This window comes from Trichosurus vulpecula, chromosome 9 (assembly GCF_011100635.1).
Source record: "Trichosurus vulpecula isolate mTriVul1 chromosome 9, mTriVul1.pri, whole genome shotgun sequence".
NCBI lineage: Eukaryota > Metazoa > Chordata > Mammalia > Diprotodontia > Phalangeridae > Trichosurus > Trichosurus vulpecula.
This window is the reverse complement of record NC_050581.1, coordinates 32,771,668-32,799,228: the sequence shown is the minus strand read 5'-3', so window position 1 is coordinate 32,799,228 and position 27,561 is coordinate 32,771,668. Positions and strand designations below refer to the sequence as shown.

Here is a 27,561-nt window from a genome sequence, read left to right as displayed (position 1 = left end):
GTATATATTGCTGGACTGTGTTTGTCCTTCATTTTTGAAGAGGACCGTGACATCAGGAAAAATGATGACATGACTTGCAGTTGACTTTGATTTGAGTGAGGGAGGGCTGTGCATGGTCACCAGCTTCACTTTCTCCTCCAGAGCCATCTGGGTCCAGTTGCCTAATATTCACCAGGACGACTGGAGATGGACCAGGATGCAATGGGAGACACGAACACTTTAGTCAGTTTTCTCCCATGATTCCAAATTACTTTTCAGAATCTACGTGTGATCATTAACTGCAATTTCCTGGGAGAATTTCCAGTGAGGCTAGGTTTCTACCTGGTAAGATAATCTGTCTGTAAGGGAATAAGAGAAAATTAGTATCAGAAGATAATATGGTGTCAAAAGACTAAGCCTCAGTTTCTGACTGAAACTTAGTGTGACTTTTCTGAGCTTCCATTTCCTTATCTGTAAAATGAGGACAGGGCGGAACCAAGACAGCAGCTGGAAAGCAGGGACTTGCATGAGTTCCCTGCCAGGTCCCTCCAAAAACCTATAAAAATGGCTCTGAACAAATTCTAGAACTGCAGAACCCACAAAATAGCAGAGGGAAGCAGGGATCCAGCCTGGGACAGCCTGGATGGTCGCTGGATGAAGTCTATTGCGCACAGAGTAGAGGGGAGTGGAGCTCAGCGTGGGCAGCAGCAGGACCAATCAGACCAGGAGCTGGGAGGAACAGGCCTTAGCACCCTGAATCAGTGAGCTGTGGCAGTTACCAGACTTCCCAACCCACAAACACCAAAGACAACAGAGAAAGTTAGTGGGAAAAGCTGCGAGGGGACAGAGTTCGAGGTTCGGCCACCACCCCAGGGTCAGCGGGGGTTGTGCAGCTACAGAACTACAGCTACAGTTACTTCCGGCCCCAGGCCCACGTGGTGAGAGGAATTAAGTGGCGGATCACAGCAGGAATGTGGAACCTGCTTAAGATTTGCATCAGGTCTGGGTTTGGGGTTCTTGGGGAAGGAGGAGTGCTGGTGTGGCAGAGCTGGCTGTATAGAAATAGCTCTGAAATCAATGGCACATCCTCTCAAGCTTGGAATGAAGTACTCTTTGCTCTACAAGCAGTCATACCCTGACGAAAAACTCAAGGGTCAAGTAAGTTGGCTGGGAACATGGCCAGGCAGCGAAAACGCACACAGATTCAGTCTCAGACTTTGGAATATTTCTTTGGTGACAAAGAAGACCAAAACATATGGCCTGAAGAAGTCAACAAAGTGCAAGAGCCTACACCAAAAGCCTCCAAGAAAAACGTGAACTGGTCTCAGGCCATGGAAGAGCTCAAAAAGGAGTTGGAAAAGCAAGTTAGAGAAATAGAGGAAAAACTGGGACGAGAAATGAGAATGATGCAAGAAAACCATGAAAAACAAGTCAATGTCTTGCTAAAGGAGACCCAAAAAAACACTGAAAAATACACTGAAGAAAACAACACCTTAAAAAATAGACTAACTGAAATGGCAAAAGAGCTCCAAAAAGCCAATGAGGAGATGAATGTCTGGAAAGGCAGAATCAGCCAAATGGAAAAGGAGGTCCAAAAGACCACTGAAGAAAATACTACCTTAAAAATTAGATTGGAGCAAGTGGAAGCTACTGACTTTATGAGAAATCAAGATATTATAAAACAGAACCAAAGGAATGAAAAAATGGAAGACAATGTGAAATATCTCATTGGAAAAACCACTGACCTGGAAAATAGATCCAGGAGACATAATTTAAAAATTATTGGACTACCTGAAAGCCATGATCAAAAAAAGAGCCTAGATATCGTCTTTCAAGAAATTATCAAGGAGAACTGCCCTGGTATTGTAGAACCAGGTGGGTAAAATAGAAATTGAAAGAATCCACAGATCACCTCCTCAAAAAGATCCCCAAAAGAAAACTCCTAGGAACATTGTCGCCAAATTCCAGAGCTCCCAGGTCAAGGAGAAAATAGCAGCCAGAAAGAAACAATTTGAGTATTATGGAAAAACAATCAGGATAACACAGATTCTAGCAGCTTCCACATTAAGGGACCAGAAGGGCTTGGAGTATGATATTCCGGAGGTCAGAGGAGCTAGGATTAAAACCAAGAATCACCTACGCAGCAAAACTGAGTATCATGCTCCAAGGCATGGACTTTCAAGAAAATAGAGGACTTTCAAGCTTTCCCAGTGAAAAGACCAGAACTGAATAGAAAATTTGACTTTCAAACACAAGAATCAAGAGAATCATGAAAAGGTAAACAAGAAAGAGAAATCATAAGGGACTTACTAAAGTTGAATTGTTTTGTTTACATTCTTATATGGAAAGATGATTCATGAGACCTCAGTATCATAGTAGTTGAAAGGAATATGCATATATATATGTGTGTATGCATATATATACATATATGTATGTATATATGTAGGTGGGTAGATAGATAGATAGATAGATAGATAGATGGCACAGGGTGAGTTGAATATGAAGGGATGAAAAAATAAAATCAGATTAAGGGATAAGAGAAGAATATATTGAGAGAGGGAGAAAGGGAGAGATAGAATGGGGTAAATTATCTCACATAAAAGTGGCAAGAAAAAGCAGTTCTGTAGGAAGGGAAGAGGGGGCAGGTGAGGGGGAGTGAGTGAATCTTGTTCTCATCGGATTTGACCTGAGGAGGGAATACCATACACACTCAATTGGGTATCTTGCCCCACAGGAAAGAAGGAGGAAGAAGATAAAAAAGGGGTGACAATAGAAGGGAGGGTAGACAGGAGGAGGAGGTAATCAAAAACAAACACTTTCGAAAAGGGACAGGGTCAAGGGAGAAAATTCAATAAAGGGGGATAGATTAGGAAGGAGCAAAACATAGTTAACCTTTCACAACGTGAGTATTGTGGAAGGGTTTTACATAATGATATGCATGTGGCCTATGTTGAATTGCTTGCCTTCTTAGGGAGGGTGGGTGGGGAGGGAAGAGGGGAGAGAATTTGGAACTCAAAGTTTTAAAAACAGATGTTCAAAAACAACAAAAAAAAAGTTTTTTCATGCAACTAGGAAATAAGATACACAGGCAATGGGGCATAGAAATTTATCTTGCCCTACAAGAGAAGAAGGGAAAGGGGGATGGGAGGGGAGTGGGGTGACAGATGGGAGGGCCGACTGGGGAACGGGGCTACCAGAATATCTTGGAGTGGGCAGGAAGGTAGAAATGGGGAGAAAATTTGTAATTCAAACTCTTGTGAAAATCAATACTGAAAACTAAATATATTAAATAAATTAAATATAAAATGAAGACAATACAAAGATACCATTTACCTCAGAGATAAGTGTGAAGAAAGCAGTTTGGAAACCTCAAAGATGTTTATTTTCTGTTTACATATATATATACACACATATACATATATATTTATGTATATCCATATACACACATATACATGTGTGTACATGTAGCAAATATACTATAAAATTATATAATTTTGAGTCATTATCCACAATAATATGTCTCTGTACCTATTATTTTTATATTAGGATTATAGAATTAGGATGGGAAGGGACCTACTGCAATGTGTCCATCTTACAGATGAAGAAATAGAGGCCCAATGTGGTTAAGTGATTTACCAAAGGTCACACAATTTCTAGAGTTGTAATGCCTCTCAATAGCCAACTTGTCCTCATATTACAGATGAGGAAATTGAGGCCCAAGGAATTTAAGGGATTTGTCCAAGATTACACAGCTAGTAAATGCCAAAAGTGGAATTGAAATCCAAATCTTCCGACACTCTTTTATGCCATCTCCATGTTCTTGGACAATAAAGTTATCACTGAAATCCATACATGAGATATGAAATTATATCCATTCTTCATTTAACTCTAGGATAAAACAAATCAGTTAAAGTCCTCTATTATCTGGCTGCCACTTGCCTTTCCAGGATCATTTCATATAATTCTCCTTCACATTCTATGTTTCAAGCAAAGTGACCCACTTACAAACTGGTCCTTGAATCTAGCAATTAATTTCCCCCCTTTCTGCCTCAGACTGCCTACCTCCAGCCAGCAGTTGTCTCCCTTCTGCCCTTTGCCTCTCAGGATCCCTCGCTTCCTTTCAAGGCTTAGCTCAGATGCCAGCTTTCAGGAAAATCCTTTCCTTGTCCCTCTCCTAAAATTGCTCTCTGCTTACTTATCTCTGTACATGCTGTATCCAACCAAGTTGTTCCCTAGAAACTTCTTGAGGGCTGGGATTGTTTTTAATCTTTTTATCCCCAGCACCCACTTCAGTGTTTGGCGTATATTAGATACCTAGACATATGGAACTGAATGTTAAAAAGGGTTCATTTTTCGGGCAGGTGCTTTTTAGTGACTTCTCGCTTTGTGTACCTGGATATTTGGAGAGCATCTTATCAGGTGAGTCATCTGTGGAGGAGGGGATAGTTTCTAGCACAGAGGAGAAGGGGAACTTTGCAGAAGATTTGCTGAATGATTGGCATGCCCAGCTCTTACTTTCACTGAAAAGGGATAGAGAAAACAGACTCAGGGTCACAGTTATAGCACAAACGTTTATTTAATTTGGGTATTGAATTTAAAGTGCCCAGAGGATCAGATTAAAAAATCAGGTTACCAGTATGCAAAACGGTGGGTTTTCCTGGGTGGAGACAAAAGATCATTGAGATTTATAGAATTTTAGAGCTGAAAACATCTGCTACTTATTACCTCTGTGGGAGCCAGGTTTTATTTAATCAACATCCACTAAGTGCTTTATTGTTCATTCCTTTCACTTGTGTCCTACTCTTCATGATCCCATTTGAGGTTTTCTTGGCAAAGATCCTGGAGGGGTTTGCCATTTCTTTCTCCAGCTCATTTTACAGGTGAGGAAACAGAGGCAAACAGGGTTAAGTGACGTGCCCAGGGTCACATAGTTAGTAAATATCTGAGGCTACGTTGGAACTCAGGTCTTCCTGACTCCAGGCCTCCTGCTCTATCCACTCTGCCACTTAGCTGCCCCACTAAGCATTTACAATCTACAATTAATCATTTACTAAGTACCTACTATGTGTCAGGCACTGTGCTACAAATATGAGGAACAGAACAATCCCTCTTCTCAAGGAGGGGAGAAAACAAGTACATAGGGAAAGGAGATAAAGGAAATAAGCATTTATTAAACCCTTCCTTATATGTTAGGCACTGTGCTAAACACTTCACAAATATTAGCTCATTTGATATATATATATATATATATATATATATATATATATATATATATATATACACATAGATAATCTATGTGTAGATAATGTATATGCATATGTATAATGTAATGTAGATGATGTATACATAGATAATGCATATGTAGAATAAATAGAAAAAGGGTAAATATAAATAAATATAAAGTAAAGACTAGGTAGTTTGGGAAGGAGGGCAATAAAATTTGGGGTGATGAACAAAGACTTCCTAGAGAAGGTGCTGCTTGAGTTAACTCTTGAAGAAAGACAAGGATTCTATTCTAAGATAGAATATAAGCTTCCCAAGGGCAGGAACGGTTTCAATTCTGCCCCAGTGCCTAGTGCATAGTGTTTAGCACAGAGTAGGCACTTAATAAATACCTGTCAACTGGTTGATTGTATGACCTTGGTCAAGTCATGACTTCTCAGTTTCCTCATCTCTAAAAGGAAGAGGTTAGAAAAGGTGATATATACTGCCCTTTCCAGTTCTAAATCATTGATACAATTTCATGATCTGTGTCATTTCGGCTATTCTCTCGGTTTTATATATGGGGAACTTGAGGTTCCACAGAGAGTAACTGACTCTTCCAATGTCATACAGGTATTGATTGATAGGCATTGATTGATAGGATATATATATATATATATATATATATATATATATATACACACACACACACACACACACACACACACACACACATATATATACATATATACATATATTTATACATATACATATATATACACACAGAGATATACATACATACACATTCACTTATATATATATATATACACATAAACATGTGTGTGTATATATATATATATATATATATATATATATATGCATATTCCCTTCAGCTACCCTAATACTGAGGTCTCGTGAATCATACATGTCATCTTTCCATGTAGGAATGTAAACAAAACAGTTCAACTTTAGCAAGTCCCTTGCAATTTCTGTTTCTTGATTACCTTTTCATGCTTCTCTTGAATCTTATGTTGGAAAGTCAAATTTGCTATTCAGTTCTGGTCTTTTCACTGAGAAAGCTTGAAAGTCCTCTATTTTATTGAAAATCCATATTTTGCCTTGGAGCATGATACTCAGTTTTGCTGGGTAGGTGATTCTAGGTTTTAATCCTAGCTCCATTGACCTCCGGAATATCGCATTCCAAGCCCTTCGATCTCTTAATGTAGAAGCTGCCAGATCTTGGGTTATTCTGATTATGTTTCCACAATACTCAAATTGTTTCTAGCTGCTTGCAGTATTTTCTCCTTGATCTGGGAGCTCTGGAATTTGGCAACAATATTCCTAGGAGATTTCTTTTTGGGATCTATTTGAGGAGGAGATCGATGGATTCTTTTAATTTCTATTTTGCCCTGTGGCTCTTGAATATCAGGGCAGTTCTCCTTGATTATTTCTTGAAAGATGCTATCTAGGCTCTTTTTTTGATCTGGCTTTCAGGTAGTCCAATAATTTTTAAATTATTTCTCCTGGATCTATTTTCCAGGTCAGTGGTTTTTCCAACGAGATATTTCACATTGTCTTCCATTTTTTCATTCCTTTGGTTCTGTTTTATAATATCTTGATTTCTCATAAAGTCACCAGCTTCCACTTGCTCCAATCTAATTTTTAAAGGTAGTATTTTCTTCAGTGGTCTTTTGGACCTCCTTTTCCATTGGCTAATGCTGCCTTTCAAGGCATTCTTCTCCTCATTGGCTTTTTGGAGCTCTTTTGCCATTTGAGTTAGTCTGTTTTTTAAGGTGTTGTTTTCTTCAGTGTATTTTTCAGTATTTTTTTGGGTCTCCTTTAGCAAGTCATTGGCTTGTTTTTCATGGTTTTCTCGCATCCTTCTCATTTCTCTTCCCAATTTTTCCTCTACTTCTCTAACTTGCTTTTCCAAATCCTTTTTGAGTTCTTCTACGGCCTGGGGCCAGTTCGTGTTTTCTTGGAGGCTTTGGTTGTAGGCTCTATGACTTTGTTGTCTTCTTTAGGCTGTATGTTTTGGTCTTCTTTGTCACCAAAGAAAGAATCCAAAGTCTGAGACTGAATCTGGGTGCGTTTTCGCTGCCTGGCCATATTCCCAACCAACTAACTTGACCCTATAGTTTTTCAGTGCGGTATGACTGCTTGTAGACTAACGAGTTCTATGTTCCACGTTTGGGGGGGGGTGAGGATGCCAGCTCTGTCTCACACTAGCACTACTTCCTTCCCCATGAACCCCCAACCCAGACTGGGCTTAGATCTTCAGCAGGCTGTGCACTCCTGCTCTGATCCGCCACTTAATTCCTCCCACCAGGTGGGCCTGGGGCCAGAAGCAGCAGCAGCTGTAGCTGCCCCACCTCCGCTGCCGCTGCCCCCGGGGCTGGAAGCCGAACTGCGAACTCCTTCCACTCCCGCAGCTTTTCCCAGTAACCTTCTCTGCGGTCTTTGGTGTTTGTGGGTTGAGGAGTCTGGTAAATGCCACAGCTCACTGATTCAGGGCGCTAGGGCCCCCTCCGCCCAGCTTCTGGTCTGGATGGTCCACGCCGCTTAGGCTAGGTTCTGCTCCACTCCGTTCCCAGCTCCCAGCTCCCAGCTCCCAGCTTCGTGTGGGATAGACCTCACCCAGAGACAATGCAGGCTGTCCTGGGCTGGAGCCCTGCTTCACTCTGCTGTTTTGTGGGTTCTGCAGTTCTAGAATTGGTTCAGAGCCATTTTTTATAGGTTTTTGGAGGGACTCGGTAGGGAGCTCACGCTAGTCCCTGCTTTCCAGCTGCCATCTTGGCTCCGCCCCCTCTAAAGAATTTTAAAATGAGGAGAAGATCAATATCTTCAAATCATTTCAATTCCTTCACTTGGCAACAAATGCCTCTCCAAATGAATGATTATGTGATAATCCTATGTCAGCACTAGGGAGGGGAAAAGAAAACCCACACACAAGTCTTATATGCCCAAAGGAAATTTATTAAAGGCTATTTTTTAAAGCTACCTAGAGATGGGAGTGGGGTGCTATAGTCCTCCAAATTTACATCCAGAATGGAGCAATAATGGTGTTAACATTTTTTAAAAGAGAAAAAGCATTAATAACTCCATTTGCCCTTTATCCACCATTTTGTGAAGTTAAGTTTTTATTTCTTCTGAGCCATCCAACTCTGGGGTGATCACAAATCTATTTTCTTCTCCCCACTAGCACCTGATTTTGAGGAAAGTCCCAATCTTCTCTACTGATAAGAAATGAGGTGACCTATTCCCAACATTCTGTTTGTTTTACTCCCTTCAACCTATAATAACCATAGAAATCAAGAGTCAGGGTACTTGGCTACCAAAAGCCTTGAACCCAATTTGTTTCTGCCATTGCATACATTGCTAAATAAATAGTTGTCTGGATTTAACTGGGTTCTATTCCACCAAAACAGGTGTGGCAGTTCCCAAGATTTGGGAGGTGTGACAGCTCCAAATATGGTTTCCTAATTTTCTTTTTTTGGGTAGGGAAAAAATTCTATCTCTGACATATATTAAAAACAGTTCCACTTTTTAGGGGGCTTCCAGGTATTTGTGATTTTCTCTCCACCCCCTTCCCCCCAAAGATTCTACATGTGAAATGCTAACTCATATTTCTCAGAGAAAGGAGAATAAACTTCCAGTACACAAAGTTCCTAACAAGTGGTTACAAACCTTATTTAAATATGTGTATGCATGTATTAAGTCTATAGTGAGCAATATTGATTCGATTGTGTTCCTTAGAGTGAGGAAGGCTAACACTTGAAGTTATGAAATTCTAAGAAGCAAAATATATCATCGTCCAAATAAGAAATGTTTTAGAACTACAACAACCAGACATCTATGGAAAGCAATGCAGAAGTTAAAGTTCTTTCGCCCTACCACAAATACACCTTCAATGCTTGCATAGACCACAATCAGAAAGATTTTATAAAGATGGAAATGTTGATATATAGTTGGTAGTTGCAGCTATTGTATTGGCTACCTTTTTGGCATTAACACTGGTCCCAGATTTTTTTTTCCCATTCTTTTGAGACTTTTTATTCTTTATTATATTTTTATAAGTCTCCTGTGTCACTTCCAACATGGATACTTTCTGTATTAATTATGTCAGATCAGTTACTCTTCTCAACTTAATTTTCTTGAGTGCCATTTCTACTTTCTCATATAGCATATATCAGGAGCAAAAATTTGAGGACCCGACTGCCATTGACCAAAAAATGTGTCACTAGAGAAGAACATTTCACTTCCATTTATCTTCCTCCTTTCAGTTTTATCGACAAATGTCCTCGGGAGAGCAGAGTTTCATTGTTTCTTATGCTAAGCTTTCTTCAGGTTTGAAGAAGCCCGGCTGTAGACAGTGTCTTTTTTTTTTTCTGTACACCTCTAATTTTTCAGGGAACAGATTGTTTAAGTAGTTTAAGTAGGTTGGGTTGGAGTTCTTATAATTACAGCAATAACTTCCCTTTAATCTTTTCTTCTATTTTGATATTAACTTTGATCTTTGCTCTGTGTATTATGAAGCACAAAGTCAGAGATAAATCCATAAGATAAGCCAGCTGGGGGACACAGAAGAATCAGGCTCTATATGAGTCAACCATGTGGGTATGATAGCCAACAAAAGCTAATTCAGTCCTAGGCTACACGTATAGAGCAAAATGTCCAGAACAAGAAAGGTTACAGAACCACTGTCGCCCCCCCGCACACTGGTCAGACTATAGCTAGAGTATTATGTTCAATTCTGAGTACCAGTCTTGGGAAAAATGCTAAAAATCTCTGGAGCACATACAGAAGGAGGCAACCAGGATGAAGAGAGGGCTGGCCATGGCAGATGAAGATGGCAGAAGTGGAAGAATAGGTGTTTAGTTTTTAGAAGAGAAGACTTGGGGGTACATCATAGCTATCTTCAGGTGTTTGAAAGCTGTAAAATGGAAGAAGGATTTGAGCTGTTCTGCTTGACAACAGAGGATAGAAGCCAATTGGTGAAAACCTTCTTTAATCCTCTCAGTTGCTCATACTGTTTCATGTCTCAAATTTTCTTGCATCTTTTATAGGATGTCTCCTCCCTGCCCCCTGCAAGAATGTAAGGTCCTATTCCTTTTTTGTTTCTGTATTGATGGGGCTGATGGACCCCCCCAAAAAAGAAAAGACCCTCAGTCCTTGAACTCTCCCACAAATTTAAGGAACCCAGATCCCTGGCATTTGCCTAAAGCATCAGGCTCATCCCAGTATAATTGTTTCAACTGTCCTTTCATTGTGGTCCTGACCCAGCCCAGCCCTTCATTCTCTGTTACCTCCACACCACCCCAGGCTACTTGCCACTCTTTAATCCCATTCAGACCCCCCTCTGTTACCTCTGGACCACCCTAGTCTACTTGCCACTCCTAGATCACCTCCAGATCTTCCCACAGTCTTTTCCCTATAAAAATATCAGTCCTGTCCTTATCAAATGCACAGACGCTCTAGGAGTCTGGCCCACTTCTACTGGTGTTACAGTAAACTCGCTTCCTGGTCGAATTCTTTTGAGACAGACCCTCGCCCGGTACCCTTGAATTCTGGGGTTCCTAGCACCCCTAGACTGCAAGAGTATCTTCAAGGCTTACCACAGTCCCTTTCACATAGTACACTTTTAATGAATCATTGTTAAAGTGAATTGAAGTTTCAGAAAGGCAGGACTAGGTTTAATATACGTAAAAATTTCCTAATGATTAGAGCTGTCTCAAAATGGAGCAGGCTCTTTAGGGAGGTATATTTTCTGCTAGTGAAGTTCTCCAAGCAGAAGCTAAATGACTACTTATTTGGAATGCCTTAAAGAAAATTCCCATTTAGAACTAGAGAGAGGAGAGACAAGCAAAGCGACCAATTTGGAGGCTATTGCATAATCCAAAGAAGAGATATTGAGAATATGAATGAGAGTAGATTCTATGTGAGTGAAAAGAAGACAGATGTGAAATATGTTGTGGAAGCAGAATTGAGAAAAACATAGTAAATGGTTTTGGGCGGGGTTGAAGGAAAGGAAGGGGTCTAGGGTTATTCCGTAACTGTGAACCTAGTCACCCTCAATGAAAATGGGTAAGTTTGAAGGAAGGATACATTTGTATTTTATATCAGACATACTGAGTTTGAGGTGGCTATGAAACATTAAATCTAGTAGGTACTTAGTAGTGTAAGACTAGAGTTCAGAAGACAGATTAAAAATGAAGCTCCAGATATGGGGATTGCCTGTGTAGGGATGATAATTTAACTCAGGGAATCTGATGAAATCACCAAGGGAAAGAGCAGAGAAAGAGAAGAGAAAGGGGCCCAAAACATAGCTTTGAGGGGCATGCACATGATGGATGGAAAGAGGAAGACGATCTACAGAGAAATGTGAGGAGCTGTCAGGGAGGGGAACCATGAATGCCAAGGAAAGCTAGGATGTCCAGAAAGAGAGGGCAGGTAGTTGTCAGTGCCAAAAGCTGCAAAGAGGTCAAGCCACATGAAGACTGGGGAAAGGCAATTGTATTTAAGAGATCTCTGGTAACCTAAGGAGAAAGCAGTGTCATTGTAGTTCTGGAGTTTGGAGCCAAGTTACAAGTGTTTTAGAAGTGTGTGGGAGGCTGGGAAATGGAGGCAATTTTTAGGAGTTTGGCTGTGAACGGTATAGGATGATAGCCTCAGGCAGAGGTGGTGAACCTGTGGCCCCAAGTTCCTTACCCCAGCTAAGGGAATGTCACAGTCAAGTAAAGGTATTTTGTTTTGTTTTTGTTGTTGTTTGTTTTTGTTTTCTAGGATGGGAGATACTTAGGGGCTTGATTAGCACAGGGCATAGAGCATTTGGGCCTGGAGTCAGGAAGATCAGAGTTCTAATGTGCCACCCAACGTATTTGTTCTATGACTCTGGGCAGGTCTCTTAACTTCTATATGCTTCTATTTCCTCAGTTGGAAAATGGTGATGATGTTGGTGCCTACCTCATAGAATCATTGTGAAAATCAAAGGGGATAATATTTGTAAAGTACTTAGAATGGTGCCTGGCACAAAGAGGGAGGGAGCTTAATGTTCCCTTTTCTTCCCTCCTTCCCTACCTGGGTTTGTGCGCCACCAGGTGACTAAGAAGGAGCCAGTAAATATGAGTGAGGGAAAGAGAAGAATAAGTAGAGAAGGAATCTGCTGGAGGAAATAGTAGAGGACGAGATAAAGCCTTAAAGGTTAAGGACTGGTCTTGACCAGGATAAAGGCCACATCTTCATATGTAATTGGAATAGAGGAAAAATGGACCCATAAACTATTGTAGAAACCAGCTTAGCTAAATTCTTCTGTTTTGAAAATTGTTCTTGAAATAAGGTAACGCATGCTACAATTTCTCTCCTGTGCCTTTGTAACCACAAGTTGCTTCACTTTTCTTTAGTAACCCTAAGAAGGTCTACTTTTCAGTGCCCAGGATGGAATTAACCAACTGTAGAAGCCAGCTAGGCCTAAGTGGCCTGTAGGTGGTATGTAAGTGTCCTTATTTTTCTCAGTTACTTCCTATTTCTTTCCCCTTACTTCTACAACCACAAGTTGTCCCAATTTTGATATTCAGGAAAAGTCAGTCCCTAAGAGACATCCTGTCCCATCACACATGTTGTCTTCTCTTCCTGATTCATTGATGTATAAACAAACACCTCAGACACCACCCCTCTTCCTCCTTTTTCCCCTCAGACTTTTAGAAACCAGCCAGGAGGCTCTTAATCACCAGCTTTAGGTGTGAGCTGCCTTCTAGTGGCCAACAGATTATCCTGAAGTCTCAAAGGGCCTTCCTTCCCAAAAGGCTCCTTTCAGCATGTATCTCTTGGGCAATCCAACGAATCCTCCCCTCACCCTGACCACCCAAAGCAATGCAGCAAAGGCTGGTAGGGGACAGAAAACAGCTACTCTTGTTAGAATAGAAATGTATTTGGGAAGGATAATGCCCTTAACACAAATGGTAACTATGATGTCATATGCCATGAGAACAAGTTGGAAGGGCTAATAGTGTCATGTGTCATGAGAACAAGTTATCTCCTGGGAGACTGGATTCTCTCGGTGGGAGCCAAAGTACTCCATAGTGAGAAGAAGGGCCTGGGGATCGCCTGTGAAAGGAGTAGGATCCCCCAAAAGGTAGCTTGGGGTAGTGCTGGGAGTGGTCTGGAGTCCTGGAGAAACTTGACCCTCTATGACAATATGGGAATTGACCTGAAGAGATGGACCCCTCACTAGCAATGGAAGCTAGCTTCTCTGGGGGCAGATGCTGATCTCTGAATCTCACAGTTTTCTTCATTATTTTAACCCTTTTCTCCCTGTCCTGGGCTGGCCCCTCCCAACTCAAACTCCAGGGGCCTTCTGAACCTTTTCCATGGCCTCTTGACCTGCTGTTATCCTCCTGAGCCATAGCAGAGGAGAGTGCCCTGAGGTCCTGAAATTTACTACCAGTGGGTTCTTCCTGGAATTCCAGGATTTGGAGCTTACTCTCCTGTTGTTATCTCCCGTCCAAAGCACAGGGGTCATTCATCGCCCCCATCTTCTTCTCTAAGATCTGGCCAACTACTCTCATATTCTCTGGAATTAAAGGAACCCCACTGCTGCAAAGAACCCTCCTCCCTTTCAAGGTAGGTTTGCCTGTGAATGGACTTTGCTCAGCGATCTCCTCAGCTGTGTCTACCTCTACCCTAGGGAAGGGCTTTTCCGTTGCTCTGATTTTCTTCTTCGGACGAAGCCACTTGAAGAAGCGCTTCATCTTCTCTGCTAAACTGATTTCTAAAGGGACTTTGGGCGGGAGTACCCCCTCCTGCCAGCAAATTGTTGGCCAACTTGTCTCTTTTAACTTGCTCTTCTTAGCAGCATCTTCATCATCTCATTTTCAAAGCAGGGAAAAATGAGCTGTGTGGTTTCAAGTTACTTTTCCTATGACTCCTCCCTCTGTCCTCAGAGGATGCAGGACCCAAATGGATGATGGAGTATGCATGGCCTCTCTGACCTTACCCAGGCACTTTCAGAGATGCAGCCTCAACTATCCCTAAAGAGCCAATTCAGCATTCCCATATAGCAAGGGCAGATAATGAAATAATTCTAACTGACCTGCTCACTTATCCTGAAGTCTCAAAGGGCCTTCCTTCCCAAAAGGCTCCTTTCAGCATGTCCCTTTGTTTCTTGAACTCTAATAGAAGACAGTTCTAGAGGCAAGGACAAAATAATTAAAAGAGCCCTGTGACACATGCCTATGACCCATTTACCTCCCCTGGTAGGGTTTGCATTTGAATTAATTCACACCCTTCTAGGGGAGGCAAATGTCATATACCCCCTTTCAGAACCAGTGGTTCTCACCTGTCTCAGACTTAATTAAATTGGGGGGAAGGAGTCAGGAAAAACGGTGTGTGTGTGTGTGTGTGTGTACACATTGTGTATTGAGAGGACACTAGAAATCAACACAAAGAGTCAGATCCAATACACCTATGAAACTGCTAAGTAATTCACCATTTATCAGAAAGAAAAATGCTCCAGTCTCATTGGCCACAGCTTGAGCAATCAGGGTCTTCCCTGTTCCTGGAGGCCCATAGAGCAGGATGCCCCGAGGAGGCTGGGAATAGGCACAAAGTAGATTAAAGCGTTAAGCTAGTACCCTGGCTGGTTTTCTTCCCTCCCTCAATTATCTACCTTCAAGAAGTTTAGCTAAGGGTCATCATACTGGGGACAGGACGAAAAGTTTAACCCTGACAAAAAGAATGAGAATGAGTCCTTAGTAGCACAAGCAACAGTATGACTCACTATTCAGCCCAGAAGAGTAAGTTGTTCACAGTGAACTCACTGGAAGGGGAGAAAAGACAGGGAAAAGGTATGAAAAATTCTGGGGCATGAGCACCTGTATCTCAGGGGTTCAGGAGTTAAGAAAGCTCAAAAGCAAGACATAATACTTTGCAAAGCTTTAGTCAGACATTACAGAAACTAGAACCAAAAGGGGGCCTGGTCCCCAGACTTCAGCAAGTTGATTAGATTGTGAAGAACAAATAAGAGATCTTAGAGCTCTCTGAGGATTCAAGTTCCATACTCTCCATCAGTGTCCCATTCTAGTGTTCATTGCTTCCTGGGTAAATTCTTCCAACCATAAACTCTACTGTGCCTCGTCCATTGAAAATATTCAGAAAAAATTTGAAAAAGACTTTGGAGGTCACCTAACTCCTGCATTATCATCAAGGTGAGAAAACTAAGACTCAAAGAGGTAACTTTGACTTGCCCATTGCCCTAGTGTTTCCTTCTCCATGACATGAGAGACAAGAGTGACAGCTTAGTACTCTGTCACACATATCACTCACATGCCACGTACAGTCACCAAGTTGTACCTGAATTCATTACTGAGGTCTCTACCTCATGCAAGAGGTTGTGACGAATACACAGATGAATGAAACACAGTTCCTATACTCCAGCAGCTTTCCATCTTTCAAACTTTTTCTTCTTCAGGCTAAATATCAAACTGTAACCTAGATCGATTTTTCCATTCCTGTACTTCTCTTTGATCCTTTTCTCTAAACGCTCTCTAGGCTCTCTATATCCTACAAAGTGACCTGACTTGGATATAGCATTCAAATTAGGGACTTACCTAAAGATTACTTCCCAGCCTCCAGTCACCCCACTTCTTCTAAATAAATATTATGTTAGGTTATTAATTTAAAACATCAGTGTGGAATCAGACTCAGCTTTAATCTGAACTCCAGGACTCACGCTCTACCTCTACCCAGGCAATCTATGCCAAAGTGTAATCCCTGGGATGCCCCCATTAATTGCATACTCATTTTTACACTAACTTTTCTAATTACCAAATTTATTTCTGTCTTCTGAAAGACTCAGAAAACCAGGCTAGTACCAGAATCCAGGATTTCCAGAAGCATATGCACCCAAGTCATTTATAAAATGACTGCAGAGCATTACCTCTGTGGGATACCACTCACTATCCCCCTACAATGATATCAAGGCTCCAACAACTATTTTTTACTTTCCCCTTACTTTCCATTCCCCCTTTACAAAGTGCAACTATAAAATGCTCTCTTCCTTCTGTTCTTCCTGGGCAGGGCCTTATCTGAAGCCAAAGATCAAATACCTTTACACCAATGGCCTTGAAGAAGGCTGGATTGTCTCAGTGGCAGCTCCACCATTTCCTCTATCCAACTGTTTCCGGCAACCACCAATGTCATCATACCCCACTTCACTGAGGGATTCCTCTTCATCCTGGATGAAATGAAATATATACATACATACATATATTAGCAAGACCAAAGATTCAAATTTGACCAATGTCAGAATATGGGGGTATATATTATTTCAGAAAAAGGGAAGGCCCTGATAACAGATTTCCACAGGATATCCTGGTCCTGGATCCAAGGGAAATCTCCCCCTAGAAAGGTGTCTAACACAGCTATTTCTACCAGCTGATGAAAACCACTCTACTGGAGTGTCACCCAAAAGCTAAGGACTAGGAAACTAAAGACCTCAAGACTTCTGAAGGTACTATTCATGGGGAAACTAAACTGTCACTGAGGTCTGAGTATCTGTGTCCAAGTGTTTCTTCTAAAATTACCCTATCCAATTGAGTTCAGTACAAGAAACCATCAACCCCAAAGGCTACATTCTGCTGATTCTTGGCCCACACCTAAGCCCTTATTTCTATACTAGAGAGGCAGAACCAGGGAACGCTATCTTATCTCAAGGAGCAGCTTAGCTTGGGCCCATACTTGAAGATGAAGCTCTTCAGCTCCTCTAACTGCTACCATGTCACTCCCAGCATACCATTCTACTCACATGGATTCTCTACTCAGCTTCCTTAACACCCCACTCCAAATCGTCCTATACACTCAAAAGATCAATGAGCTTGTACCACATGCATGGAGCTTACCTCTCGTTTGTTGGGCTCGCTTCACAATGGATCACTGTATCTGCAGCAACAATGCAGTAGGGGCTGTGATCTGTCTCCACCACGGACAAGGAAGATGTTGCCTGTAGGATCATTGTAGTATATAGTTACTACCGGCCACAATACTACATGGATAGTAAGCTAGAAAAGACCAAGTTTGAGTTCAGCCACTAACACTCTGAAAGCTCTGAAAGCATGTGGGCTCCCAAGTCCTGACACTTGGTTAAGGTGCAGAACATTCATCTGGACTCTTTGCCACTTGGATACCCTGTATAGAAGAAAATCTTTCCAATAAATGATCAGTTTTTGCCATAGATGACTAACAGTCTAGACTTCAAACCAAACAAGGAAGAAGGGCCAGTATTAGAGTTTCACATAATGGGGTCAGGAGGAACTATGTACTCACTAAGAATCAGAATTGGGCCAACTGGCAAAAACCTTACCTAGGAAGGGTGTTGAGGGCCACCTGGAACCCAACCACCACCAAGGTCTAGCCTGGCCTAAGAGAAGCAAAACATGTAGCTTTCTCTCTGGGGGTACAGGATATACCTATGTAAGTGGGAGCAGATAGGTATGAGAAGTTAGAGAGGAGGTCAGGGGTTAAACACCTTCTAGAGATCATGGATATCTGCACCACATAACCCTATCTATAATCAATACACTGCTATGAAAATCGTCCTACTAGTTTATTTCCTAAAGCCCTTACTTACCTTTCTGGATGGGTCGATAAGCTTCCAGGAATGACGGCTTAAGGTACACCTCAAAGAGATTGCCAGTGATGCCTTCCAACGTGTCATCGATGGGCAGTACATGGATATGTTTGCCGTACTTCACATCTGGGCACGGCTGGATGCTGAGGACAACAAGCAGACGCCCTGTTACCCACCACACTGCAGCCCCAAGCACTGGGCATCAGAAAGGGCCAGGTACAGAGAGCTGATGGCAAATGAAAGAGAAAAGGCAGGGATGGCTTTAGGTGAAGAGAGGCAGGAGAGTGGGGTGGGAGGGAGGGTACGAGAAAAGGCAGGAGCTGAAGCAAGACATCACACACCCAGGCCCTGGACTCAGAGGGAGAGCAAATGCCAGAAATTCAAGATGGGGACCCAGCTTAAGGATAATGACTCTTACTGCCACTCAAGGGAAGCAATATAGGAAAAAGAGAAGAGAGGCTCTTCAAGGCAAATTGTTAACCTCCTAAACCTCCTTCTCAAGGCACCACTTAACAGGAAAATTTGGGCCAGAGGTGAGAAGGTGTAAAATGAAAGAATAGTCAGCTAAACATGAGAAACAGGAGCCTTGATAGCAGTCATTATACATATGAATGCAGATATACCTCCACTCTACGTGCCTCAGAAGTTTACTTAAGGGATGTCTTTAGCTCTAGTATCCTAAGAAAAAGATTATATGAGACTCATAGCCAGGAGAAAGTAACTCAACACACCCAAGATGAAATAATACAGAGAGTGAGAACCCTAGCGTAAAAGGCAGTGAAAGAAGACTTCAACCAAAGATTGGGCAGAAGCAACCTGATTGGAACAGAAAGAGAAAGCAAAGGAAGGTCACTAGAGAGCACCCATCCATGACGAGTACTACATGAGCACTTTCCTGAGACAGCTGGTTTTCTTAACTGACTTTCCTCAGGTCAAAGTCTGACATGCACAGGCTCTCTCTTTTGTTCATCACCATAAAACCCCCAAATTCTTGGATGACATCCCTTCCCTTAGTTCTCTACTGTCCAGCAGGAAAACACAGAACCCTCAGCACAAGGAAAGGCAGAAGAGACACCGCAGGAAAAACTATTAGTCTGGGTCCCTAAGCAAAGTCACAAAGCCCTGGTTTTCTATGAAATAGCGAAAGTGAGACATTCAACTCGAAGCCATGGTATAGGAGAATTTACTGGAGCTGATCTCACACCCTTCCCAGTTGCCAAAGTGGTTGCTGGGCCCTTAGGGTACCTGAGACTTCCCCAAGAACATACCTGAACGCTAAACTGAAGCTCCAGTCTCCCTTCTGTGGTAGGAAGGAATGTTTATGATTGGACGACTTGTGCCTACCTAGTCCTACCCCACTGTCCAGATCTCTTTCAGGTTTCCCTCATGAAGGGCCAAGGATCCTCACACACCTGATGACATCCCCCAGGCACAAGTTTTAAGTACGTGATAATTGCTTGTGGTGTACTTATATTTCTAAATTGCAAATTGGTTAACACTGCATTACCTATGTTTTTAGAAAAACAATTTCTCTTGTAATCTAGATGTTGTTAGATTTAGAATTGTGCTTAATTAAGAAATTGAGGTTGTTAACTGAAACAAAGACTTTTGGAACCATCTAGTCATGAATTCTTATCAATCTTGTGCAAAGCTTTCTGTGTAGAGGAATTCTTATGAAAAAGTTTTTAAAGTCCTGGTAAACTTTGTTATAGTAATAAGGTAAATTTAATTGGATATGTAATTATAGAAATTAAGTGTCCTCTACATTACAACACCTTTTTTGATGAAGGAACTTTGTAATAGCTAGGAATTCTGTGCAACATTTGAGAATGAGGACATTTTCCACCAACTTAGTTAATGAATCCCAGTGTTTAAGGGCTAATTTGCTTTAAGGAAAAAGAAGGAGATGGCTATCATTTTAAAACCTTCTAAATAATTCTCTTCAGAAAGGTTTAGTGAGTATTCATTTTAACATCAGGATAAATTTTAAACTGTTTTAAAGAAGGGAAAATACTTTTGAAAAATGCTCTGTAACATCTTTTTGTATAATTTTCACAAGGCCTGCTGAATTACCACCTGTAAGCTAATTGGTTGCAGTTCAAATCTACAGTGATTTTTCAGAGTTTCTGGGTGAGACCCTTATAGAAGTCTTAGAAGGGTGGTTAAAGCATGTGTTTTATGTACTCCAAGAAAGGCCCATTCAATGTCTTATTCTAGGTTTTTGAGTAAGGAGGTTCGAAACGGTAGTCTGCATTCCTTACTCCTCCCCACCCTTAGTTTAGAGAAGAAGAAAGAGTTTTACTTTTGCCCACCTGTCAGGAGGGAAGGAAGGGGGTGGAGCAGCAGTTACTGGGATTTGAGTTTTTCTGAAAGAAAAACAGTAGAGGTCAGAAGCCTCCAAACCTGGCTTCTTAAAGTCAGAAGAACTGATAAGATTAGACTAGACTTGAGATGGGGTTTGGTTTGGTAGTTTTTATTAGTGAAGCTTGCCATCTGATGGAAAAGAACCCGCCCTCAGGGAGAGATGATATGGCAGATTTCTTTAATAAGCAGGCAGTGACAAAAGGGAAGTTATCTGCCAGAATCTGTTACCTTTGTGAAAGAAGTTGGCTTTATGAAAAATGGAAAATTGGATAAATGCAAATATGTGAAATCTTGTTGTTTTAATCAAATGACTAGTTACATTGGTACTCTCGTATAGCCAAATGAAAGATAATATGATTACTAAAGTATTAATAGGAATAATTTGGGAAAAAGGGAAAAGAAGTTTTATGAGATAATACTGTTTACAAATGTAAGGTTGAATCATTATCCCATAGACTAAGGCTGGGATTTAAAGTTATATTGTATCTATGTGAGATAGAGTTCTTAGATGTCTTAAAGTGATAAGAGCAATTAGGTATTAACACAAATAGTGTAATTAATTACCGCGACTAAATCAGAGACATCTTCAGTTCAGGGAAATAACTCCAGAAATGTTTTTTAAAAATGTTTTTGTGATTTTAAGCAAGAGTTAGAGCTTATCAATGTGTATGAGACTTAATTCCTCAAGTGTCCCTCTCCTCCAGAATGGGGACATAAATCCATCAACCTGTGAGGTCGGTCATTAACCTCTTTTGTTTGTTTAAGAAGCTGGAATGCGATTCCAGTATACACAGTTATGTCATTAAAAATATTAACTTATGAGTTGTTTTGTCTTATGGTTGAAATGTAAAGGAAGACTGAGTAATGGGTCTGAAAGATTTGGAAAGGTAAATAAAGGTCTGAGGGAAAATACAAAAGGCAGATGAGAAAGTCTGGGGACAAATGGGAGTTAGCTAACCCTCTCCTGTCCCGAAAGAATGCTAGTGTCTGATGGTTTAAGTAAGTTGGGAAAGAGTGTGAGGAAGTATTTAGAAGATGGAAAAGTTATGTAACTTGATTTGATAATTATTAGCTCAATGAAATTGGGACAGTCTTATCTGAAGGATATTTATTTCCTATTTAAGATTTTATGGGACTACAATTTAATATTGTTTTAAGCTCTGATTACAGGAATAGGTCACGTGAAGCCAGTAGTATGGCACTTATTACAAGCTGAGAACTTTAAAGGTGGATGTCTGTGCCTGGGAAACAGTTCTGAAGATGACTTTGGACACGGCCTAGGTAGGATCTTCTTGACTCTATTTTGCAATTCTGCTATTTCCTTTCTGAAAAGGAAATCCCCACCTGATTACTCCTAAGCCCTGCTTTCAGCACCTACTGACTATATGAGTGGCTATCAGATATGACTCATGCCTGGAATCAAACAGAGCTAAGGAAATTCTTTCCTTCTGTTAAGATATATGACATTGTCCCTCTTTTCTTTCTTACCAAATTTATATTATCAAGAAGTTTTGTAAGCACAATGCTAAATCTGTTAGGTAACAGATGAATATTGGAATATCTCTGAGTTATTATAATAGGATGCAGGCATGAATAGCTTACAATTTTAACCTATGTTCATGGCCAAATAAAACATTGGAATAATATAGGGATAACATCCTCCAAAAGGAGGAAAATATTAGACAAAGCAATAAGGCAAAGATGTAATGTGATAAATGTCTAATAAAAGGAAAGGGGATAGCGAATTTTGAAAAAGGCAATAGGATCAGATCGATTCCCCTAAGAATTATATACAGACGGGTATGATTAGCTCCAAAATTTATCAATCCTGGAAATTCGGGCTAATAAGTGTGTTTTGGTAATAGGATCTTAAATTTGGATGTTAACGCAAGAAAATTGTATAATATGGTAGTACAAGTGAAATTATATCTCCTTTGTAAAGTATCTGTCTGATAATTTTAAAGGAAGATGAGTTCAATTTATGGTTGGACCTTCATATTTTAAAGAATTCTTATACCAGGTACAAAATTTAGGTAAGGTTAGAAACAGTAGATGATGTATGAACTGAAATACTCTGAAGTTTTAAAAAGGAGAGCCAAATTTAAGTGATTGTAGTAGGTTATATTAAGTTAGAATTGTCTGACAATTTCCAGATCTGAACCAGAAAAGCAGAAGTCTCTTTTACTATCTAGGGACCAGATAACTACTAGCAGGCATCTGGGATTCAAAAAGTACTGCTTTAAATGGACATGGGGAATATGTAACTGTGATTTAAAGTTACTCTGTACACAAAATGTGCAATTAAGTGCTGGAATTAAATCAGAAACATTTTTAGCTTTGTTAAGAATGGTTTGTGGATTATTTTGTAAATGCCATCAAAGAGACATGGCATGACTAAAAGCTTATGATATTGTATGTACTGTGCTACTGGGATACAAGGAATTTAATGTTAGTCAACATTGTTAATAATGATTGCATTACTTTGTGTGATTCATGTTTATGTTTTCTTGGTTATCTAATGTGTAAATGTAAAACATGTGACATGCAAATTTCCCCCTCTATTGGAACCATCTAAATGGTTTGGTCTGTACCTGACTCGATGCAATTGTGCAGTTTTGTGAATTATGGGAAAAACTTTATTGTAATTTGTTTGAACTTAACCCTGAGTGACTGGGACCTATATTGTGCTGTTGTTCTCTCGATTATCAAATCATATGTGTTCTGGGAGTTCCTGTTACGTCTGACTACTTCTACAGCTGCCAGCATCTGGATATGGACTCCTTGATCGTTCTGTCATATCTGAGGACTGCCCCTGCTCCCGAGTGGACATCTGAACCCATAGAAGACCTTGCCCTCCAGCTTCAAAGAGCCTGAAGGGGACAGCATCAGATGCAGACAGCTTTCTCCCAAGATTCCAGACCAGAACCTGAGCAAAGACCTGCTCTTTCCCTTTTCTGAGTCCTTGTGTTCCCAAGACTGTTTGCCCTACCTTGATCCCCCTTGCAACTTGTTCCCTCTGCTTGTTTAAGATAGAGGTTTTTCCATACCTTAATTGGTCTTCAGGCGAAACTTTCAGTTTGCCTTTGACCAAAAGGGGGAAATGTGGAACGTTTTATACCATTTTGTATCATTTTTAATTTCAACCGGACCCAGATCCTGAATTAATGAGCAACTGGAAGAAGATCAAGGACCTGGGCTTCTTTGTTCTCTAAACTTTGCTCAGACTGTGTAGCCCCTGAACTGAACCCACCAAGGCAGGGAAGGCTCTACGCCCCTTTCCAGCAGGAAGCAGTTTCAGAAGCTGAGACCTTTGTCCCTGACCCCAAAAGAATTGGGGTCCTATTTGTTTGAGGGGAAATGATGGGGGCACAGTCTCTGGGAATCCCCTTGAATCTGGAGTGCAGTCCCTGGGAGGCTCCTTGAGTTCTCCTTGAGTCTTCCAACTGAATCTGGCCTTCTCCTGGGGCCATGGGCCTTGCATTATCATTGGGCCAAAATCTCTGGAAAAGCCTTGCTCTTTATTGTTACTATCAAAATGCATGCCTTCCCCAGGCTCACCACCCTGCTTAACGTTTTGGCTGGCTCCCTCATTCTATTGCTATGCCCCATCAGGTCGTTCCTCTTTCAAAGGTTTAACTAGCTCCATAAGAGAAGTGGGGAATGTGGTGCGGGAGAAATCAGTTATTGCTAAGGAGACTCCTGCCCCACAGCCCCTGACAAAACCCCAGTTTGCATAAGAAAGAATGGGCTCAGACCTTTTGGCATTTAGGAAATGTCCCTGGGGCTCCGTGACTCCTCCAAGGAATGTCAATAGATAAGATCATCCCACCTAACAATAACCTGTCAGAATCTTTGACCTGTCCCTGTGCCCCCGGACCACCTTGTGACCTGGTCCGTAAATTTCAAGAGATAATTAACCACTGCAGCCTGCTTTTTTCTGTATAAATACGACTTCTTCACCCCAACTCGGGGACATACTGATTTGGGTTGAACCCCAAATGGCCAGCTAATAAATTCTCCATTTAAAACTTATACTCTGTGGTGTGTCTAACTTGCTCTTGGTATAACAGTAAAACACTGGGAGTTACAGTAGAGAGTCCCAGACTTGGGTCAGGAAAACTAAAATTATGAACTAATTCCTAATGGATAAAAGGAGGATAACAATAGCTTTTCCTCTTTCTAGGCTTGTTGGGAGAATCAAGTCAAAGCATTTACTAATGGCATACTACGTGCAAGGCACTGTACTAGGTGGTGGAGACACAGAACATGACGAAAAGCACTTTGCGAACCTTAAAGGCTGATGCAAGTGTTAGATAGCATTCAAAATGGCCCCAATGCTGGAAAGCCCTGAAACACTTACCCTTAGGAAGCAGTGAAGGGCAGAGGAGGAAAACCGCCTTTCAGCCCTGAGAGCTTATGATTGAAACTTTTAGCATTCTGAGCTTTGGGCTAAGAATGGATCGTGGATGTCCAATGAAAGACCATTCTCAGTTTCTATTCCTCACCACTAGGAACCTACTAGGCGCAGGGGCTGGGTTCCCTGGGCACTCCCACCAACAAAGCCCAGCCCTCACGTGGCCTGTCCCCACGGGCCAGCAGCCCTGGGCCTGGCATCGGCAGAAGCACAGGCCCTGGCCCTGGAGGAACCACCTACTCCAGCCGAGGAAAGCCCCGGTGCCCGCGCACACTTCCCCATCTTCCTCCTTCCGTAATCGGCACGATTCTCCCAGAGGACCAGAGCAGGGCAGGTGTCCTGGGACGCTCCTCGCAGGCAGCAGCAGCCCGAGGGCCAGACTAGGCCCAGCGGGGGCCGGGCCCCTTCCCCCGCCCTGCCCGCTGCTCCCCCGGGAGCCGCCGGGACCTGCATGACACAGCCGGATCGGGATCTGGTCCTGGTCCTGGCCCCAGCCCCGGCCCAGGGCTCCCAGTGCCGCGTGCCTGCTAGGCCGAGCTCGAGGACACATGTCAGAGAGAGGTGGCCCGCCTAGCCTATGGCCCATCCCTAGCAAGAACTGCGACCTGTGGGTGAGTGATGCCTGTTCTCACCGCAGAGAACTATGTAACCCAGTTCCTTCCCAGCTTCTTAGCAGCAGGGCAGAGACATTGCCATTCGGGTGCTGATGCTAAGGAAAGGGTCGGAGGAAGGTTGCCTCATTGCTTCCCTGAGCCTGACCCCTTTTCCACCCTGGCGTTGACTGGCTGGGGCTAAGACTCTCTAATAGCAAAGGAAACCAGCTACTCCTCTCAATATTCTAGGCCTCTAGGACCCATTTCCTTTACCCTAGGCCCCCTAAACTCTCTACTCAGCACCATCATTTGACAAGTCATCACAATTTAAGGCCACACATAACACAGGCACAGAGGTAAGACATAGGATATAGCCACTATGATGCCTGGGCCTTGGGATTCTTCTGCCAGTCTTGAAAGCACCTCTCCTCCCAGCCTTATTTGGCCATCCCTGAAGTCTGTGCTGCCCCACTGGATGGGAAAATGGGGAAAGGCACATAACATTTGTATTCATCAGCATGGAGTTTTAGCCTCTGAAGGCTATATAAACAGACCAGGGCCAAGGGAAGAGTGAAAGATATGGGCTCAAGCCCAGTATCCAGCAAACCCAGGGACCAAGGGCACCTGAGATCCCGAGGGAAGCAATCTGCCTGCCTTCATGCCTGCCAGGGTCCAATAGGAGCTCAGAGTCACTGCTAGGACCAGGGCTGGAGTGTGGCAGCCAGAACTAACCACATTTTTCTTTTCTAAATTAAAGGATGGTGCTCTCAGGGAGTGTCTATCTACTCAACAATTCCAGAACACCCCTGCTGCTGTCTTGGGGAGGTAGAGATTATCACTGGCTTCATGCCTTCAGGGCATGGGGTGGCCAAGTGCAGGACAGCAGGTTTATATCAGGGAGCAGGAAAGACCCAAATAAAGCTGAAGGAAGAGTGGTCCTGGCAGTACCTCTTAGCAAATCCCACATGCATGATGTAGCTGCTAATTGTGGCCCTCCTTTTCAGGGCCCCACAGTGCCAGCAACAGGCCCTTGTTAGGCTATATGAAGACAACACTATCTCAAGTAGAGCCTAGGGCTACTCTCCCCAAGAGGAACCTTCCTTTCCTTTCTCTGCCCTCCCCTTTCCCCTTGCCTGCCTCCTTCTCCCAGTTCTTTGGACACTCCCTTCCTAGACTCACCACTTCTCTCTGAATCACCAGGAGTCTCCCAGAATATCCAAAAAGCTCCCAGGAATACCAGAGCAAGTTAGGGTACAATAGAGGTGTCAAACTCCAATAGAAACAGGGCTGCTAATCCACACATAAGGGTCCCCGGCCCTGCACGGCACAAACTGACTGTCTTAAAATGAAATATTATCTATCTCTTATTGTATTTTTTATTTATTTTGTTAAATATTTTCCAATTACATTTTAATCTGGTTTCTGGCGGGACTCAAGAGTGTTGTGCAGTACAATCCATGAACCACCATGTGGCCAAGCCTGAGAATTACATCTACTCTGGGGTCCTGACCTAGGCCAAAGTTCAGCTGCCCTGGGTAGGAAGGGAAGGGGGAGGGGGCCTCCCACCTCTCCCCTATGGTTGTCAAGTTTGACTCATGGGTCCCTAAGGCTCATACCATACCAGGGATCAAGGTTACAGGCAGAAGTCATTGTTCCTAGAGAGACAGTGACTATGGAAAACTCTATGGACTTTTCTCTTTGCTCTCTACCTTTTTTCACCCATACCTATCCTCTTTGGATATGCTGACTCTCCTTCAAGGAGTGGGGGGAGGTGCTGGACTAAGACAGTGAATACCACATACCCAAGTCTTCCAGAGTGCCAGAGGCTGGTAGTATTTCAGGCAGCCATTCAAGGCTGCCTCCTCCACAGCCACCCCCACAAGAAGCCTATTGTGCAGACAGACCAGGAGCTGTGAGCTGTGAATGGCTGAGGACAGCCTCTCCCCAGTCTGCTGGGTGAGGGGGTCCTATTGGGAATCCTGTGGGGGAGGAGGGCTGGGGTTTGAAACCTTCACTACCTTGATCCAAGAGCCCCCAACCTTGATTCCTCCCCGAAAAATGAAACCTAAACCTGTCCTCATGACCCTCAAGCCTTTGCCAGGGAAGTAACAGGCTAATTTGGGCTCTGCCTTGCAGAAGGGGGGGATGGGAGGAGATGAGGGTGAGAAGGGAGCAGTAAGCCTGCTGGGAACTCCAGGTGAAAAACTCCAAAGAAAATTGACTCTCTACCACTCTGAAGCCAATGTGAGAAGTGAAATTCCAGGAAGGGGGATAGCCAGGCTTGGACTTCCCAGTTAGGTCTAATGATGCCATTTTGCCATTTAGGCACTTGGTATGGGGCCATGGGCAGCATTTGGAAACCTCCAGAAAAAGGATTCCTTCTTGCT

At 42.4% G+C, this 27,561-nt stretch overlaps 1 pseudogene; it reads right to left on the bottom strand.

Moving 5' to 3' along the window:
• Positions 1–138: 138 nt before the first annotated feature.
• On the bottom strand, positions 139–25,167 carry LOC118832081 (annotated as a pseudogene).
• Between the last annotated feature and the right edge of the window lie 2,394 nt (positions 25,168–27,561).